Source organism: Giraffa tippelskirchi, chromosome 10 (genome assembly GCF_054371585.1).
Source record: "Giraffa tippelskirchi isolate mGirTip1 chromosome 10, T2T-mGirTip1v1.2.pri, whole genome shotgun sequence".
In the NCBI taxonomy this organism is placed as follows: Eukaryota; Metazoa; Chordata; class Mammalia; order Artiodactyla; family Giraffidae; genus Giraffa; species Giraffa tippelskirchi.
In genome coordinates, this window is record NC_137284.1 from 151,150,073 (window position 1) to 151,169,362 (window position 19,290).

General features: G+C 38.5%; 1 long non-coding RNA gene across 2 annotated transcripts in view; it reads left to right on the forward strand.

Moving 5' to 3' along the window:
* LOC145523743 (uncharacterized) overlaps window positions 1-19,290 on the forward strand; it is a 237,653-nt gene that overhangs the window by 96,868 nt on the left and 121,495 nt on the right. Inside the window, exons 5-6 of one of the 2 annotated variants that reach the window (XR_014066866.1) lie at window positions 14,979-15,098; window positions 16,301-16,361. This is a non-coding gene — a long non-coding RNA (uncharacterized LOC145523743). Of the gene's footprint in view, window positions 1-6,112; window positions 6,816-14,978; window positions 15,099-16,300; window positions 16,362-19,290 lie in introns of those variants that run through there. The other variant, XR_014066865.1, reaches the window with a different exon arrangement.

The window sequence follows — 19,290 nt, forward strand, 5'->3', positions numbered from 1 at the left end:
TCTTGTCTGGAGAACCCCATGGACAGAGGAACCTGGTGAGCTACAGTCCATGGGACCACAAAGAGTCAAACACGACTGAGCGTGCATGCATACACCCACTATAAAGAGATGTGTAGGTGGTTCCTCTCTCCCTCTGGTTGGTGGCAGTGACCCTATTTAGCAAAGCAATCTGCTATTTGTTGGAGGGGCAGACTAGCTCAAGACAGTTTGTAAGGAAGAAATTAAAAAATTAATCATCATAACTGTACTAAGGAGTAAAGAAAGAAAATATGAGTTTTTATGAAATCTAACTTGCTATGTGAATCAAGCAAGTTTTCCAGAGGCAGTGATATTGTGGAATTAGTTTGACAAAGAGATGTGAAAATAGCACTCCATGCTGAAGATCCAGAGGATTTAAGGAAAGTCACAGATTTCTGCAGTCAGGAGAGAAAGACTGTGACATAGGGCTGGATAACCATGATAAGGTTCAAGGAGAAATGGAAGCCCAGGCAGGAAGTGACACTGGTCAATCCACATTTTAATACATTATTATTTTTTATTCAAAATATTATTTTGACTATAGCGGGGCAAAGAATTGGTGAAGGGAGATGGGCAAAGAGTGGATGAATGAGTTAAATCTGAGGTTACTACTGAAATCCAGGCAGCTATCCATGGTGGCTTGAATCAGTAGAAGCTATAGATGGAGAGAAGTGAATGGATTAGAGGAAATACGTAGAAAGAAAAATTCCTGGGGGTTAGTGATTTGATGGAAGTAAGTTGGAGAGGTTTTCTTTGTTTTGTTTTGTTTTGTTTTTAAAGAATGGCCTTAAGGCATTTTACTTTGTTACTACCTACATGGAGATCGAATATTAAAACTGAAGAAGTTATCAGAGAATTTCTGGTACAAATTTCTCTCCAGTTATAGAGAAGTTGATACATCCCAGGGTGGTAAAGGGAACTATCTCTCTTTGTGTAACTGGTGAGTTAAAGAAGTTAGATGCAAATCATAGTCACTTGCTTTTGCTTACTGTTCCCTTGACTCAATGGAGTACCATTTTCCCTTTTTCACATATTAATATTCACTTGTGGATATTAAATCACCTTCTGAACATACATGCAAAAGGGCTCACCATGGAGGGTTATTTTCAATGATAAAATCTCAGAATTTTTCCTTCTTTGTTTGTCTAAAAATGTTGCTGTGTGTGTGTGCATGAATGCTCAGTTATGACCAACTCTTTGTGACCCCATGGACTGTAACCTGCCAGGCTCCTCTGTGCATGGGATTTTCCAGGCAAGAATACTGGAGTAGGTTACCATGCCCTCCTCCAGGGGATCTTCCCAACCCAGGGATCAAACCTGAGTCTCCTGCATCTTCTGCATTGGCAGGCATGTTTGTTACCACTAGTGCTGCCTGGGAAACCAAAAATGCTGGATATTTACCTAAAAGATAATTCATACATGCTCAGTCACTCAGCTGTGTCTGACTTTTTGTGACTCCATGGACTGTAGCTTGCCAGGCTCCTTTGTCCATAGGTTTTTCCAGGCAAGAATACCAGAGTGGGTTGCCATGTTCTACTCCAGAGGTCTTCCAGACCCAGGATCAAACTCACATCTCCTGCATTCACAAGTGGAATTTTTACTCTGCTGAGCTGCCTGGGAAGCTCCTGTATGTTGACTCAGGGGGCCACTAAACCACAGTTTATAATTATCCATACTAATGACATATGTGCATAAAATGCCACATTTAAAGGCAGCCCTCATAGTTCAGTTGGTAAAGAATCTTCGTGCAATGCAGGAGACCCTGGTTCAATTCCTGGGTTGGGCAGATCCCCTGGAGAAGGGAAAGGCTACCCACTCCAGTATTCTGGCCTAGAGAATTTCATTTACTCTATAGTCCATGGGGTTGCAAAGAGTCAGACATGACTGAGCGACTTTCACTTCACTCACAACTTATTGGGCCTCAATCCAGTTCAGTTGCTCAGTTGTGTTTGACTCTTTGCAACCTCATGAACTGCAGCACACCAGGCTTCCCTATCCATCACCAACTCCTGGAACATGCTCAAACTCATGTCCATCAAGTCCATGATGCCATCCAACCATCTCATCATCCCCTTCTTCTCCTGCCTTCAGTTTTTCCTAGCATCAGGGTCTTTTCTAATGGGTCAGTTCTTGGCATCAGGTAGTCAATGTACTGGAGCATCAGCTTCAGCTTCAGTCCTTCCAATGAAGATTCATGACTGATTTCCTTTAGGATTGACGGGTTGGATCTCCTTGCTGTCCAAGGGACTCCCAAGAGTCTTCTCCAACACCACAGTTAAAAAGCATCAATTTTCCAGTGCTCAGCTTTCTTTATATTCCAACTCTCACATCCATACATGAATACTGGAAAGAGCATAGCTTTGACTAGACGGACCTTTGTTGGCAAAGTAATGTCTCTGCTTTTTAATATGCTGTCTAGGTTTGTCATGGCTTTTCTTCCAGGGAGCAAGCATCTTTTAATTTCTTGGCATCAGTCACCATCTACAGTGATTTTGGAGCCCAGAAAATAAAGTCTGTCATTGTTTCCCCATCTATTTGCCATGAAGTGATGAGACTGGATGCCATGATCTTCTTTTTCTGAATGTTGAGTTTTAAACCAACTTTTTCACTCACCTCTTTCACTTTCATCAAGAGGCTTTTTAGTTCCTCTTTGCTTTCTGCCATAAAGTTTGTATCAACTGCATATCTGAGGTTATTGATATTTGTATGGATGGATGTATGGCTGTGAGAGTTGGACTATAAAGAAAGCTGAGCACCAAAGAATTGATGGTTTTCAACTGTGGTGTTGGAGAAGACTCTTAAGAGTTCCTTGGACTGCAAGGAGATCCAACCAGTCCATCCTAAAGGAAATCAGTCTTGAATACTAGTTGGAAGGACTGATGCTGAAGTTGAAACTCCAATACTTTGGCCACCTGAGGCGAAGTACTGACTCATTGGAAAATACCCTGATGCTGAGAAAGATTGAAAGTGAGAGGAGAAGGGGATGACAGAAGATGAGATGGTTGGATGGCATCACCGGCTCAATGGACATGAGTTTGAGTAAACTCTGGGAGTTGGTGATGGACAGGGAAGCCTGGCGTGCTGCAGTCCATGGGGTTGCAAAGAGTCAGACATGACTGAGCCACTGAACTAAACTGATATTTCTCCTTGCAATCTTGATTCCAGCTTGTGCTTCATCCAGCCCAGCATTTCTCATGGTGTACTCTGCATATGAGTTAAATAAGCAGGGTCACAATATACAGCCTTGATATACTCCTTTCCCAATTTGGAACCAGTCTGTTGTTCCATGCCTGGTTTTAACTGTTGCTTCTTGACCTGTATATAGGTTTTTCAGGAGGCACATAAGGTTATCTGGTATTCCCATCTCGAAGAATTTTCCACAGTTTGTTATGATCCACACAGCTAAAGGCTTTAGGGTATTCAATGAAGCAGAGGTAGATGTTTTTTTTCTGGAATTCTCTTGCTTTTTCTATGATCCAGTGGATGTTGGCAATTTGATCTCCGAGCCTAGCTTAGATATTGTATCTAAAATCTAAAAAAGTCATACTGTTTGATCATATAATTTGATGAAGATATTAGATAACTTTTTAGTTGGATGTGACCTTGCTTAGCCAGAATTTAGTCTAGCTGATCCTGTTTTCCACCTTTTGGGTATAAGCTACAGTGTTGCAGAAACTCAGATGTCATTACCACTAAGACTTTAGTACTTTTATCTTGCTATACCGAATAAATGCCAAGAACATTAGAATTCTTTTTTGGATAATTCAGCTTCAGTGCAATCTACTATAAGTTTAATCAAGGGAAACCAAGGGAAAAATGAAATAGATGTTGCTATTCAAATGGCAGCATTTAGATAAAGGACTGCATAAACATGGACATTTAATTTTATTGAAATTTAAATGACTTTACTACTCACTGGATATAAGGTCTGTTAATTAAGGCATGAGTGCCTTGTAAATCCTGGATGACTGCATAGTTGCCACATCCAGTTGTGGCTGACAGCAGTCCTTTGTACAAAATGAAGAGTAAATCTAAACCAATTAAGATACTGTATGTGTAATTATGAATATTGTAAATGAAATGAGGTGACTGTGGATTGTGTATTTTAACATGTGTTAGAATGGAACTACATTGCATTAATTCTTGATAACTCTTTGCTGATTATCATACTCCATTGGAAAATATGTTATTAATTAATCATCTCTTGGACAGGTTAGTATAGCCCCCAGTAGATAAAGAGATGTTATCTGAAATCTATATAAATTTGGTCTATGTTCACAATCTATGATAATGATTTTAGGGAATATATTCTTCAGTGTAGCATATAAGAAGGGCTTTAGTGATACTTAAATTATAGAGATGTAGTCTTTGTATCAGAGAACTCGTAATCTTTTGAGAGAGAGATCCAGAAATGAGTTATTGTAACTGCAGTTATAATAAAAAAATGCAGATAACCCAAAGGGGATAGCAGTCCATTCTTTTTAAAAAATTAATTAATTAATCAATTAATTAAGATGCATCAGGTCTTAGTTGTAGCATGCTGGAAGTTTGTTGCATCATGCAGATCATCATTGCAGTGCACAGACTCTAGTTGTGACACAAAGGCTCATCACATGAGCTTAGTTGTTCTGAGGTATGTGGGATCTTAGTTCCCCAATCAGGGATTGAACCTGTGTCCCCTGCATTGGCTGATAGGTTCCTATCCACTGTACCATCAGGGAAGTACCTGCAGTTCATTCTAATACGGGGCAGTGGGGAGGATTATTGGGATTCTTGACCTGGGTTTTCAAAGATGAAAGGCTTATAATAGATGGTGAAGAACACCCAAATCTCTACAACTTTCTTGAATCCCCTGTTAAGAAAAGCAAAAGAACATTTCTTGAGAGGAAATCCAAGTTATCTGGATAACTTAGAAGCTGCTAAGAAAAATTACCTAGAATTTGAAAATAAGGCAGAAGAATAACAGCTGGTTTTCTTAATGTTGTAACAGAACACTGTTTTATTTAATTCCTTTGTGGATATACCTTTGTTTTGACTTCAGTTCAGTTCAGTCACACAGTTGTGTCTGACTCTTTACAGCCCTGCAGACTGCAACACACCACGGTTCCCCGTCCATCACCAACTCCCGGAGCTTGCTCAAACTCATGTCCATCGAGTCGGTGATGCCGTCGAACCATCTCATCCTCTGTTTTGACTTACTATTTACTATTTATTAGAGTCAAGTTTGTGTGATATTACATGTTGTTAACATGTAGACTTTATCCTGTAAAGATGTAAAACATTTCTATTTCATGGAAAAATGACTCTGAGATGTATGGTTTTATTGCCTAGCAGAACATTAGTTTTGCAAGCCTCAAGAAATATCAACAACCTCAGATATGCAACAAATGTCTGTATAGTCAAAGCTATGGTTTTTCCAGTAGTCATGTACAGATGTGAGAGTTGGACAGTAAAGAAGGCTGAATGCCAAAGAATTGATGCTTTCAATTTTCTCCAGCACCACAAATTCTTGAGAGTCCCTTGGACAGCAAGGAGATCAAACCCATCAATTCTAAAGCAAATCAACCCTGAATATTCACTGGAAGGACTGATGCTGAAGCTGAAGCTCCAATACTTTGGCCACCAGATGCGAAGGGCCAGCTCATTGGAAAAGACCCTGATGCTGGGAAAGACTGAAAGTAAAAGGAGAAGAGAGTGGCAGAGGATGAGATGGTTAGATAGCATCATGACTCAGTGGACCTGAGTTTGAGCAAACTCCCGGAGATAGTGGAGGACAGAAGCACCTGGCATGCTGCAGTCCTTGTGGTCAGAGTCAGACACTACTTTGTGACTGAACAGCATCAATAATGTAACTGCAGTGTATTACAGCTTGCTTTCTTTTTTACCTCAGTCTTTTGAATTACACTTTGAACCACCATATCATCCTGCTGGTTTTATTTTTATTGACCTGAGTATATCCTTGACATGTATTTTATATTATTGTATTTATTTTATACTTGAAGGATATTAATATTTTTAATGTATTAGAAATTATAGTTTGATAAAACATCCAGTGAAATTCTTATTTTTTAAGCCATTTCTCCATCCCATTAAGGAGTTGCTCCCATCCCACCAAGAAGAAAGGAGGATGGCATTCCTGCTCTAAGCGTCCTCTTCATTCACCTCCCTTATTCTTCATTCACCTGCCTTAGATCTCTGGAGAAGCCTCAGAAAATGATCTGCCCTTCGCTAGACTTTGCAGGACCCTTCCATTTATAGAAGCGTTCTAGGAAAAGAGGTGATGCAGATCTTGGCATTGTATTAGTCACTGATGGATATGAGAAGGGAGCAAGTATGTTTCGGAACTTTCTTTCTTCTGTTGGAGTATCCTCAGCAAAGCACGCCTCATTTGTTAACTCTGGAACTCTGAAGGGAGAACTACTTGAAAGACTAATTTTTGTTGCTTAATCACTACTTTCCCATGGAATATCTGGATCTGATGCAAAAATAAGCACTTTTAAACTTGCTTCATAATATCTTTTTGGAATAAAATTACAATCCATTTCTTAGGGGAAAATAGATGGTACCAGAAAACCTTTTATGAACTGATATAAAACAAAAATGGCTTTCCATCCCTCTTTGCTGAGACCTGGAGACTATCCAAAATTTTTGTTTACTGCTGCTTTTTGTTCCATATAAAACAAACAAAAGATTCATTGATTGAATGTTTACTCTGAGCCTGCATCATATTAAGCATTGCATTATATATATGTGTGTATGTATGAGTGCTTTATACAAATATATGTGCCTTATACAAATATGTGTGTATTATGCAAATATATGTACATTGTATATACATATACTATATATACAAACTTGCCTTCCAATGCGGGAGATGTAAGAGACAGCTTCAGTCCCTGGGTGGGGAAGATCCCCTGGAGGAGAGCATGGTAACCCACTCCAGTATTCTGGAGACTCTCATGAACAGAGGAACCTGGCAGGCTATGGTCTATATGGTTGCAAAGAGTTGAATACTACTGAAGCAACTGAGCGCCCAGCACACGTGCATGCATAATATGCACACATGCACACAGAGTTCATTTTATCCTCAAACGTAGTTTACCTGGGCTCTACCACTTTTTGAAATGGATGTAATACCTGTCTTTAAATTTAGGATGATTATTTCTTCTTGAATTTGTTTTTTATGAAAGACTCCTTCATGATATTATCCAAGGCTGAGCCACAAGGGCCTGTTCACAGTCAGCACAGTTTATACCTTCTGCTGTGGCCTCAGATATGAGAAAACCTGTCTGAGGCTTAGATGGAAGCATAGCTCTTCCTCATTTCCAAAGAATCCCAAACAAGGAAAATTAAATATTTTAATGGGAATACATGCAAAAATATTTATTACATGATGAGTGTACATTTAAATTCTCCCCACTACTGCTCTCTCCTTTTCCCCCCACAGATCTTATTTTCTATTCAAAGCAACAGTTTGCTCAAGGCATATTTTATTAGCATTTGTGTTAGTAATGTACAGTATGCAAATTGGATATGAGAGCCTCAGATGTAAAAAAAGAAAAAGTCAATCTAATTTGGGAATCTGATGTCTATTTGCAGTTACTTACCCATGTCACTGCTGCTCAACACGCATCCTTGGGCTAGATGCCAGATGCCCTGCAGAGTATCATAATACTCAGTTGTTAATTTCATAGTCCAGTGTAGCATCAAGGAATGGCCAAAGCCGCCCACAGCCAAATACAGCCAGCTGTGAAGTGGTTAAATGTTTGCCTTCCTCTGTGAATGCTAAGTGAGTCTTTCTAAGACAACTACATTGACTTCAGAACTTGAATATTTATGCTACAGAGGAAATCAGCCATAAATTTGCATTTTTAACAGACTCTAGTAGGGATGGAAAGAAAGAATAATAATTTTTAAAAGGGCAATGGCAATAAAATCAATCCAGATTTTATAAAAGCTGACCCAATTTTAATAGATAATTATTGAAAATAGAAGTCCCTTTGCTCCTAATTAAACCAAGAATTGTTCTTAATGCAAGTTGTTCTTAAATTCATCCTTAATCAAATTTGTTCAGGGATTAACACACTATTACTACAGCAATACATTATTTATCTGTCAGGGAATGCACCATTCTACATAAATGAATTTCATAGATAACCAAAACACACTTCAAGTGCAAATGTTAAAAAATAAGTGATTTTGATGAAAACACTCCTAAAACATATCATGTAACACCTGCTCTCTTAAACAGCACATGTCAAATAATTAACACTTTTTCTTAATGTAGTCAATATTTCCCTAGAACTACCAGATGGGATCTAGAGTTGGGCAGGGAATAAAAATAAAGTTACAGTAATGACAATAGATATCATTCTTTGACTCTAACCTCCATTTGTTACTGTAGCATTTTTCTTCCCTAATGGTTTGTACAAGTACTAAAGGGAAAAGATATTTGTACAAGCAAGATAGGCTTGCTCCTTGGAAAGAAAGCTATGCCAAACCTAGACAGAGTGTTAAAAATCAGAGACATTAATTTGCCTACAAAGGTCCCTATAGTCAAAGTTATGGTTTTTCCAATAGTCATGTATGGATGCTAGAGTTGGACAATAAAAAAGGCTAAGCACCAAATAATTGATGCCTTCAAATCATGGTATTGGACCAGACTCTTGAGAGTCTCTTGGACTGCAAGGAGAGCAAACCAGTCAATCCTAAAGGAAATCAACCCTGAATATTCACTGAAAGGACCGATGCTCAAGGTGAAGCTCCAATACTTTGGCCACCTGATGCAAAGAGCTGACTCACTGGGAAAGACCCTGATGCTGGGAAAGGTTGAAGGCAAAAGGAGAAGTGGGTGGCAGAGGATGAGATGGTTAGATAGCACCATCGACTCAATGGACATGAATTTGAGCAAACTCCAGGAGATAGTGAAAGACAGAGGAGCCTGGCATGCTGCAGTACCTGGAGTTGGAAAGGGTCAGATGTGACTTAGTAACTGAACAGTCACCACAAAGGGAAAAGGGACAGTTCTTTTCAATACACTGTGAGATCTTTTCTCTGCTCCTGAGCTCTTGGGTGCTGTGGGAAGAGGAAGGCTCCTCCACTCTGTCACTCCTGCCGGTCCTGCAGTCACGGGTGTCTTTATTGTCTGCTGTGCTCTCAGACTGTCGTGCTGCAATGAATTAAGATGTCACTAAAGCGACCGTCGTCTCTTGATGCTTCAGGGCCAGCCACGGCTTCTGCCACCAATGATGAAGTGAAGCCCATGATACTTGTGGTCCTTGGGTGGCTGGCTGCTCCTGGTGCCACTTCCTGTGATGACCGCAAGCTCCTTCTGTGGCAGGGTCACATCCCTGTGGCTGCTCTTTATAAATGGGGGGGACATTCTCCCCCACTTTTGCATTATTTTGCTCCTAAAACTCACAGAGGTGATATGTGGAAACACATCTCTCCTTTCTTACTTGCCGCCTCAAGTTTCCCTAAGAATAGACAAGTTCATGGCAGCTTGGCTAAAGAATAAAATGAGTACCAGTAACTTTGGGGGTTCCCCATCTTTTCTCTAGGGTCCTCCAAGATTGTTCTCTAAAACAGATAATCTGTGGGTACCTCAACAGCCCTTCTGAAGTGCCCACACATGGCTGAGTCTCGATAGGAACACAACTTAGGCTCAAGGAATTTCAGAAATACCTGAGAGTTGCTATTATTAAGACAAATTAGTTCTTTACCGGGAAGCTTAATAGTGGTTAGATGGCTACTTCCTTCTTACCAGGCTGTCAGGTCTAAGTGTAGTTGCCCTGTTCAGTCCTTCCACCTCCTCTAGTTGACTGTCTTCAATCTGTTATGATTTGACCACACAGCTAGCCAAGTTGGTGGTGCTTTGCATGAAATGTGGGTCTGTAAAGCATGATGAAAAATCTTACTGCAACAGATTTCAACATTTTTGAAATTACACAACTTTTAGCAGCATACACCAAGTGGTCAAAAGTCTCCCCAAGCAGTTTTAAACATTGGGCTTAATGACAACATAAATAGGACTTCAGTCTTACAAAATACCAACAACTAATCTTGCTGTTATCTTGGGCCCATTTAAACACACTGTGACTCTGTTGTTTTCTTTAGAACAGTTCATTTCTCTTACCTCGCTCTCCTAAAATTTTCATATTCTGGAAGACATAAAACCTTTCTTTGAAATGTGAGGTTCTATATAGCTCAACTACACGGCACAGGACACACTCAGCTCAGCCCTCTCTGAAGCATTATGATGATAACCCAGGAGGACCAAGCTGTGGTTGCCTACCTTGGAGAGAGCCACAGTGTGTGTCATGGATGCCCACTGAGAACCGTGTTGCTACTTATAACGCTGTCCCCCAGCTCACTGATCACAGCCATCAGGGTTGTACCTCTGTGTCCAAGGTTCCTACTCCTCAGTAGAAACATCTACAGATGTTCACTGTCTAGGTGTGCTGAAAAGTTCCCTTATATTGTGCTTCTGGACAAATACTGTGTCTCTATATTGCATGATATCTAATAGTTCTTTCAACCCAAACAGTTTATGTTACAGTCAGAGACTGGCATCTCCCATTAGAACTTTGGGACAGTTCCTGACCCATCAATGTCATTTCCAGGCCATGCGTGTGTGATAAACTTGTTCCCTTACCTTCCTTTTTTTTTTTTTTTTTTTAATAAATTTATTTATTTTAGTTGGGGGCTAATTACTTTACAATATTGTAATAGTTTTTGCCATACATTGACATGAATCAGCCATGGTTCCCTTACCTTCCTTCTTTTCTCTCCTTGACCACTCCTCTCTAATTTATTTCTTTATTCCATTAGTAATAGTTAATAGTAGTAATCCTATCAAGGTCAATAGAAGGAAAACTTGATATCTTTGTTTTCTAACTGCCTTTATAGATAGATTGATCTTTCATACACAAGCTTCATATGGATCTTGAAAAAACTGAGAAAATATGATGTAACTATGAAACTTTTAAAAAACCATATCTCCTCTGAATTCCCAAACACACCCCTAAAGGAACGGAGAACAGTAATTACGATGTGTTTCTCACTGTTACCGTCACAGTGGGGAGGATTGGAATAATGACTTACTGGGTGGATATGGATGCTATGTTGGCTTCCTTGGGTGTCTCCCACAAAGTGTTGGGTTAAAGCAAGAGAAGTTTATGATCTCATAGTTCTGGGGGCTGGAGGCCTGAAATCAAGGTGCTGCCAGGGTCCTGCTCCCTCTGAAGTCTATAGGGGAGAATCCTTCTTTGTTTCTTCCTGGCTCTGGTGGTTGCCTGCCATCCTTGGGATCCCCTGGAGGCTCAGACAGTAAAGAATCTGCCTGCAATGCAGGAGACCCAGGTTTGATCCCTGGCTCGAGAAGATTCCCTGGAGAAGGGCATGGCTACCCACTCCGGTGTTCTTGCTGGGGAATTCGGGGGACAGAGGAGCCTGGTGCCCTACTCCATGGGGTGGCAAAAAGTCAAAAATGAGTGAGCAACAAACACACTTTAGCAGTAAAGAGATGTATTTCAGATTAATCCTCAGTGCCCCTTGTCTTGCCGTTGCATCACTTCAATTTCTGACTGTTGCCACATGGTATTCTCACTATAACTTTAAAAATTTTATTCTTGTTGGAGTACAGTTGATTTACAATGTGGTGTTAGAGTCACATGGACAGCAAGGTGAACCTGTTATATACACACATATATCCACTCTTTTTTAAATATTCTTTTCCCATATAGGCCATTACAGAATATTGAGTAGAGTTCCCTATGCTATACAGTAGGTTCTTATTAGTTATCCATTTTATATACAGCAATGTGTATATGTCAGTCCCAGTCTCCCAAATTATCCCTCTCCTCCTTATCCTCTGGTAATTATAATTTGTTTTCTACATCTGTGACTATATTTCTGTCTTGTAAATAAGTTCATTTGTACCCTTTTTTATGTTCAAGTTGTAAGTGATATCGTGTGATTAGTATCTTTCTGTGTCTGATTTACTTCACTCAGTATGACAATCTCCAGATCCATCCATGTTGCTGCAAATGGCCTTATTTTGTTCTTTTTTATGACTGAGTAATATTTCATTGAATATATCTACCACATGTTCTTTATCTATTTACCTGTCAATGAACACTGAGTTTGCTGCCATGTCCTTGCTGTCATAACTAATACTGCACTGAACATTGGGGTGAATGTATCTTTTCAAATTATGGTTTTCTCTGGGTATATGTCTAGGAGTGGAATTTCTGGGTCATACGGTAGTGCTATTTTAAGGAACTTCCATACTCTTCTCCATACTGACTGTACCAATTTACATTCCCAGTAACAGTGGAGGTTCCCTTTTCTCTACATCCTCTCCAGCATTTATTGTCTGTAGATTTTCTTAACTTGGTCCCTTTCAATCCAGCCAGGCAGTGCTTCTGCTGATACATAATTCTCAAAAACATTGTCAATTTTCTGTACAATTAACAGGAGTATAAACCATAAGACAGGAGTAAAGTCCACAGTTTCTCCTAGATAAACCTGTTTTTTTGTTCCTGGCTTCTGTTTAGGTGGTTGATTGGCTCCATTAGTCACAAGCTGATTCTTTCCAACAAAAGGTTATCTGGCTACACCCGGTGATATTGGAAATTCAATTCATGTTGTAATTTAGCCACTTGCAAGATGAAGGATGAGTCTTTGGGTTGGTTTTCAGAAATCTTAACTCCTCAGCCACAGGAGGTAAGAATTTTTTTCAGAGTAGACACGGAATCTTTCAGGTCATTAAAGCTGCAGTTGAGCTGGGAATTTGAAACCCTACACTCATCCTTTTCTTTCCCCACTTCCTCCAGCAATGAGTCAGTTTCATTATTATTCTTTGGTTTGACAGAAATGTTCTAAGGTATCAAACACATGGTCACCCAGAACCTCACCTTTTATAGGTGTGATTTGTGGTACCAATGGTGATATCTTGCCTGTTTCTAGTCCTACTGTGGATGGTGATTGCAGCCATGAAATTAAAAAAAAAAAATGCTTGCTCCTTGGAAGGAAAGCTATGACATACCTAGACAGCAGATTAAAAAGCAGGTTTATCACTTTCTCAGCAATGTAGGTGAGCAGGCTGGAAAGTTTTAGACAAGAATCAGCATTGCAGTTTTGAGGCAGAAGTTTTTCCTTCTCCCTTCTCTGAGAAACCTCAGTTTTTGCTTTAATGTTCCTCCGACTGAAGAGTTAAACCCATCCTTATTGTCAAGAATAATCTCCTTTACATAAAGTCAACCGATTTTCTGGGTTACCTGCCTCTACAAAATACCTTCATAGCAGTACCTAGATTAGTGTTTGATGGAGTGCCTGGGTCCTATAGCCTGGCCAAGATGACACATAAGACCAAGTATAGTTGCAGAGAAGAGAGTAGAGGGGTCAAGAGAAGAAAAGTGCCCATCACCTCTGGGCCTCCTGCTGTAGGGTGCCTGTCCTGTTCCACACAGAACAGATTATGAAAAGGTACTCCAACAAAAGGCATAGAGAAAATCACTCGGTCGTGTCCAACTCTTTGCAACCCCATGGACTATACAGTCCATGGAATTCTCCAGGCAAGAATAGTGGAGTGGGTAGCCATTCCCTTCTCCAGGGGATCTTCCCAACCCAGGGATCGAACCCAGGTCTCCCGCTTTGCAGGCAGATTCTTTACCAGCAGAGGCACCAGGGAAGCCCAACAAAGGGCATGGTGGTTCTCAAATTCTACTGGGAGGAAGAGAGGCAGTGACTGTGAGAATACATTTATTTCTTGTAACGATTTTGGAGTTTTTTCATATAACCACATTGCTGAAAATTTACAAAAAGAACAACAAAAACAACACCCCCCCCATATGTAGTTTCTCTAGCAAGTATGCACATGGTTCCAGTTAAAAACACCTGCCAACTTTCTGCTAGCACATCTCTCCGAAGAAATATTTGGTTTAATAAGCCCTACATGTGCTCTGTTTTAAAGCTCTGTCCCGCTAACACAACTAATTCAATAATGGCCCAGGTTCTATTGATTTCTTCTGAAGGATCTTGGATGATCACTAGAAGATTTTTCAATGCATTGGCTCCAGGCACCCAAGAAAAATTTCCCTGGGTTCCTGTCACACTCCCCTATGTATGTATAGCACGCTTATCTTTCAAAGAGCTTTCACCTACATTTTCCGCTCGGTCATCTCTCTTCCTCTCCTGTGACTCTGCTTCCCTGCACTGTTTTCCCCTCTGGGGTTCTAATTCTTCTTAACAGCTCAACTTTCTTACTCTGCCTCTTTCCCCCCTTTCCCTTTCCCTTTTTAAACTGACCGCGGTGAGATTTATTTTTTTGCTTTTTAACAAATATTTGTTTACATTTCTATGTATATATAAAGTGTCTGAGTTGATGTTTATGTTTTAGTTTTATTTAAAAAGTAAGTTAATATTATTTTATTGATTTTTTTTTCTTGCCTGTGTCTGCTACCTTCTCTCGCTTGTCCTCATAGAATAGCTTTTTTCTTTATCTGGACTGTGAGCTGTTCTCTCCTGATAAAACCAGGTCTGCCTTATGCCTCAGATGGAGTAGACACAGGGCTGAGAGTTCATGATAATATCAGGGACCAAAGAAAATGTTTTAATATCAGAGAAAAATGTATATATATTTTATGGATACAATATACATTTATATTATATAATATAAAATGTACATAATATATGTTATATATATTATATATGTGTATGCACACAGACACAATATAGTATAGCCTGGATTGTATTCATCTTTATGCCAACCCAATGATATATATAGATATACATATTTAATTTTACATAATTTATATAGATATTTCATATTTATAAATAAAGTATTAATATTAATAGTAAAGTATATATATACATATAAACAGTATATACATGTATAAAATATATATTATATATGTTATATATATATATACATATACACACACATATATATATTGCAGGTGGTCTCCTGAATTGCAGGCAGATTCTTTACTGACTGAGCCACCAGGGAACCATGTATCTATATGGCTGTATATGGTTGATCATTGAACCACACAGTTTCGAGCTGAGCAAATCTTAATGTGAGTTTTTTCTCATCAAATATGTATTATACAACCCAAAGCTGGTTAAATCTGGGATTCAGGACCAAGGTTGGTGGAGCCTGATTTTGCAGAATTCGAGGATGTGGAGGGTTGGAAATTGGATCAGTAACCCTAACATCCACACTATTCAACGGTCAACTCCAAAAATAAAGTGGAGGAAGGGGAGCATCAAGGAAAAGTGCTTTCAACCCACGGAAGGCCTTTGCAGCCTTGGATAAAACAAAACAAGCTTAAAAACATACAGGCAGGCCCAGGTTAGTCTGCTCTGTGAAAACTCTTATGACTTCTTATTGCATTTAGGATAGAGACTCAAGACCTTCCATGTAATGAAGCTTTACACTCTTCAACTTTATTGTATATCCTTCTCCCTCAGATTACTATTTTATTTAATCCATGCTTTAAGTTTCTGAACAAACCTATCCCTTTTCACCTCGGGGCCCCTCGGCCTGGGAGAGACTCCCTCTACAGTCTTCAGTCTTGTGTGCTTTCTTTTGGCTTCAGAACAAATGCTCCTGGTTTAGGCAACTCTTCTTTATCACTTAATCTAAACTGGAACTGTTTTCATAACCTCAGAGCCATAATTTGTACTGTGTAGTACTGATCACCCAGTTATTTGATTACTGTTAATATACACGCTACCAACCCATTGTCTAGTTTAGGAAGGAATGGATACTGTCCACTTTGGTCCCCAGCGTTACTCAGTGCCTAGGACACTGCCAGGCATGAGTACTCAGACAATATTTGTAGAACCAATGAATAGCCTTGAAGTGGTTAAATACACTAAGACGTTTGAGAATTTCTAAGGAAAAATAATGTGAAATGTTTCATTGTTTCAAATTTTTGTACAATGACCTCTAATTTCCTTCTATTTTTACTCACTCATTAGGAAAGGTATTAAACTATACAACCATGAACTAAAAGTTTAACAGCAGACTTGAGGACCCAAGGACTTGAAAGCTGAAAATACAGGAAGGCAGGTTTTAAAATGTTATTAGCTTTAGTTGAAATTCTGGTACAAGTGAATCGCATTTTTTCCTTTTCTTTTCAGAGAAAAAGAAGTCGTTAGTAACCAGTAGGGTCAGTCCTATGAAACATATTCTCCAAAGGCATCTTCGACTCAGTTAAACATTTTCCAAATAAAACATCTTATGTAAGAGTTTCCCTTGAAATTTGTTTTGCAGAAAGCGATTGTAACTTCAGATAGAGGCTGATTTGACCAACAAAAGAAGTGATTCATTCCAGGTAAGGAAACTCAGGTCATTCCAGGCAAATCATATGCCTTTCATTTGATTTGGTTCAATTGCCTAAGCGAATGTCTTTCTGTAGAAAAATGGTATAATTTATTTTTTCTTATGGAATCCTACTGGTGACTGGGTGGTCCCCTGTGATGAAGGGTGGACTGGGTTTGGCAGATGTAGGTAAAGCATGCCTGATGGAGCCTTGGCTTTAGCCCAGTGTTAACAATACTCCAGAAAGAAAACGCCTCAGTTGCCCAAAGGCATCTTGAACTTTCTTCCCTACTCTTGAGGCAAAGATTTTCTAAGTATAGAAGCTGGAGGAAAAGCTAGGAAGTAATTCAGTTTACTGTTCACCAGAGACAGCTCCAGTAGGAGAGGAGGGAAAGAGAGAAGGGAAAATACTAAAGGATCTTCCTTTGGTATAAACTTGTTGGAATGATTACAAACGATGCTTCTTTTTATCTTATTTTAAAAAAAAATTATTGCTCTAAGAATCGTGGTATAAAATCTACTCTCGTAACACATTTTTAAGTATACATTATGTTGACTGTGGGTACAATGTTATACAGTAGATCTCCAATCTCTATTCATCATGCTTTTGATTATTCCTTTGACTTTTAATTTATTTCTTTGTCATTTTAAAAGGAAGCTTTGTTTCTGAAACAAAGCCCAGATTAGTCTCAACCCTGTTATTCTAATTTTATAAATATTATTAATTGCATAATATGATAACTATATAATATGTCATTTATATATAAATTATGTGTGTGCTTAGTCGCTCAGTCATGTCCAATTCTTTTGACCTCATGGACCGTAGCCCACCAGGCTCCTCTGTCCATGGGATATTTCAGGCAAGAATACTCCAGTGGGTTGCCATTTCCTCCTCCAGGGGATCTTCCTCATCCAGGGATCAACCCATGTCTCTTACATCCCCTGCATTGGCAGATGGGTTCTTTACTGCTGAGCTATTGGGAAAGCCCATATATAAATCAGTTTATATTTAAGTTAAATATAAACCATAATTTATATATAAATAATACATAATATAATTAACATATTTAAATAACATACTATTTTAAATATATCATAAATATTTAAACATGATATTCAAATGTATTAATTATAAATATACTAATTATAGTTTATATGTGATTATGAAAGTGAAAGGGTTAGTTGCTCAGTCATGTCCTACTCTTTGCCACGCTTGGACTGTTGCCTTTCAGGCTCCTCTGTTCATGGAATTTTCCAGGCAAGAATACTGGAGTGGGTTGCCATTTCCTTCTCCAGGGGATCTTCCTGACCCAAAGAGTGAACCCGGGTCTCCTGCACTGCAGGCATATACTTTATCATCTGAGCCACCAATGATATATAATTTTATAATATGTATTTGTATTATTACATAGTTATTATTTATGTATTATATATTGCCATGTACAATTATTATACATGTTGTAATGATTATTAATATATTATTACTTCAAGGTGGTCAAGTCTTCTTTATCTATAGGAAAACACACACCAAATGATATTAAATGATGAAGTTATGTGTTGGGAATCTTAAACTTTCAGGAACAAGGCCAAATAGTAAATGCTGTGGTACTTCTCAAGAGCCATTCTCAGACATAGTAAAGCCTGAAGCTACAGAAAGAAGCAGTTTGTTCAAGACTGACTCAGATATAACATTTCTTTTGCAAGGAGTGAGCTGGCAGCTAGGGTATTTCTCTCCTCAAAGAGTCAGGTCATGGCAAGCCCTTTGTTCTGATTTTGCTTTGCCTCTGGGACTTTGGTTGTGAGGGTTTCTGTGTGTTTCTGCCTTTGTGAGAAAGATTCTTTGGATTATCTTTGGATAATCATATTCTTTGGATAAGAATATGATTCCCTCTCAAGTGTCAATTATTGATTAAAAATCTATCCAAAAACACAAAGTCCAGCCAATTCAATTAATAATAATTTAAAAACTATTGATCTCATTTTTACTATGAATATCTATGAAGAACTTAGTAACATAAATGACTTCACTTATTATCTATTTTATCTACAAAGAATGTTACACTTATGAGAACTTAGCAAATAGTGTTTATTAAACACTAGACATATGCTGAATTTGACTAATTTTGATAGAGTTTGGAAACAAGTTATGCTTTTGTAGCAACTAATCTAAGACAATATACATTATTGGCTTCCTTAAAAAATAAATGAAGTAAATTCTTTCCCTTACCAATTAGGTCTATGGAATTAAGCAATTCATTAGGACTCAGTTTCCCCATCTATGAAACAATCGGATGAGGAATTTGAATGAGTTTTCAATTATATTTGCTCTAAATTGCCTTCCAGCTCAATCATTCTATGACTCTTAGTAATATATCTTCATTTCAACTTAAATTTTTCTCACCAATAAAACACTTAGCTGCTCATTTTATAAATATAATTTAAGCTTTTTAAGCCAGTGCTGCTTTAAAAAAAGCAATGAGAACCCAATTTGGTGAAAGTGAACTAAAGTGTTCACATTTGACACATTACCTTTATAAGTAAGTACTAATAAAGAATCAAATATATTATACCCTTCCCCACCCTTCAATGATTACAGAGTAAGGAAGCACTCTTACAGTTTCACAGGCATGCTACTTTTCTCTTTGCCATTATTATATGAATCAGTAGCAAAAAAAAAAAAAACTCCCTTTGAAAGAATAAGCAACTTCCCAGTTTTATTCAAATAGCCATAGCTATTCATTTTAAAGGGAAGACCTCAAATAAAAATCACTGATAGAACTTTAGCATTAGTGCTAAAAATGGGACTTTTCAAGACAGATAATTTTTATAAAATCCATTAGAGCAAAAAGTTCTATTTGGAGTAGCACAGATTATCATTGAGGAAATACGTCCATGGCCCTTTAAATGATCCCACTATTGTAAAATGCCAGATCACTCTGAGC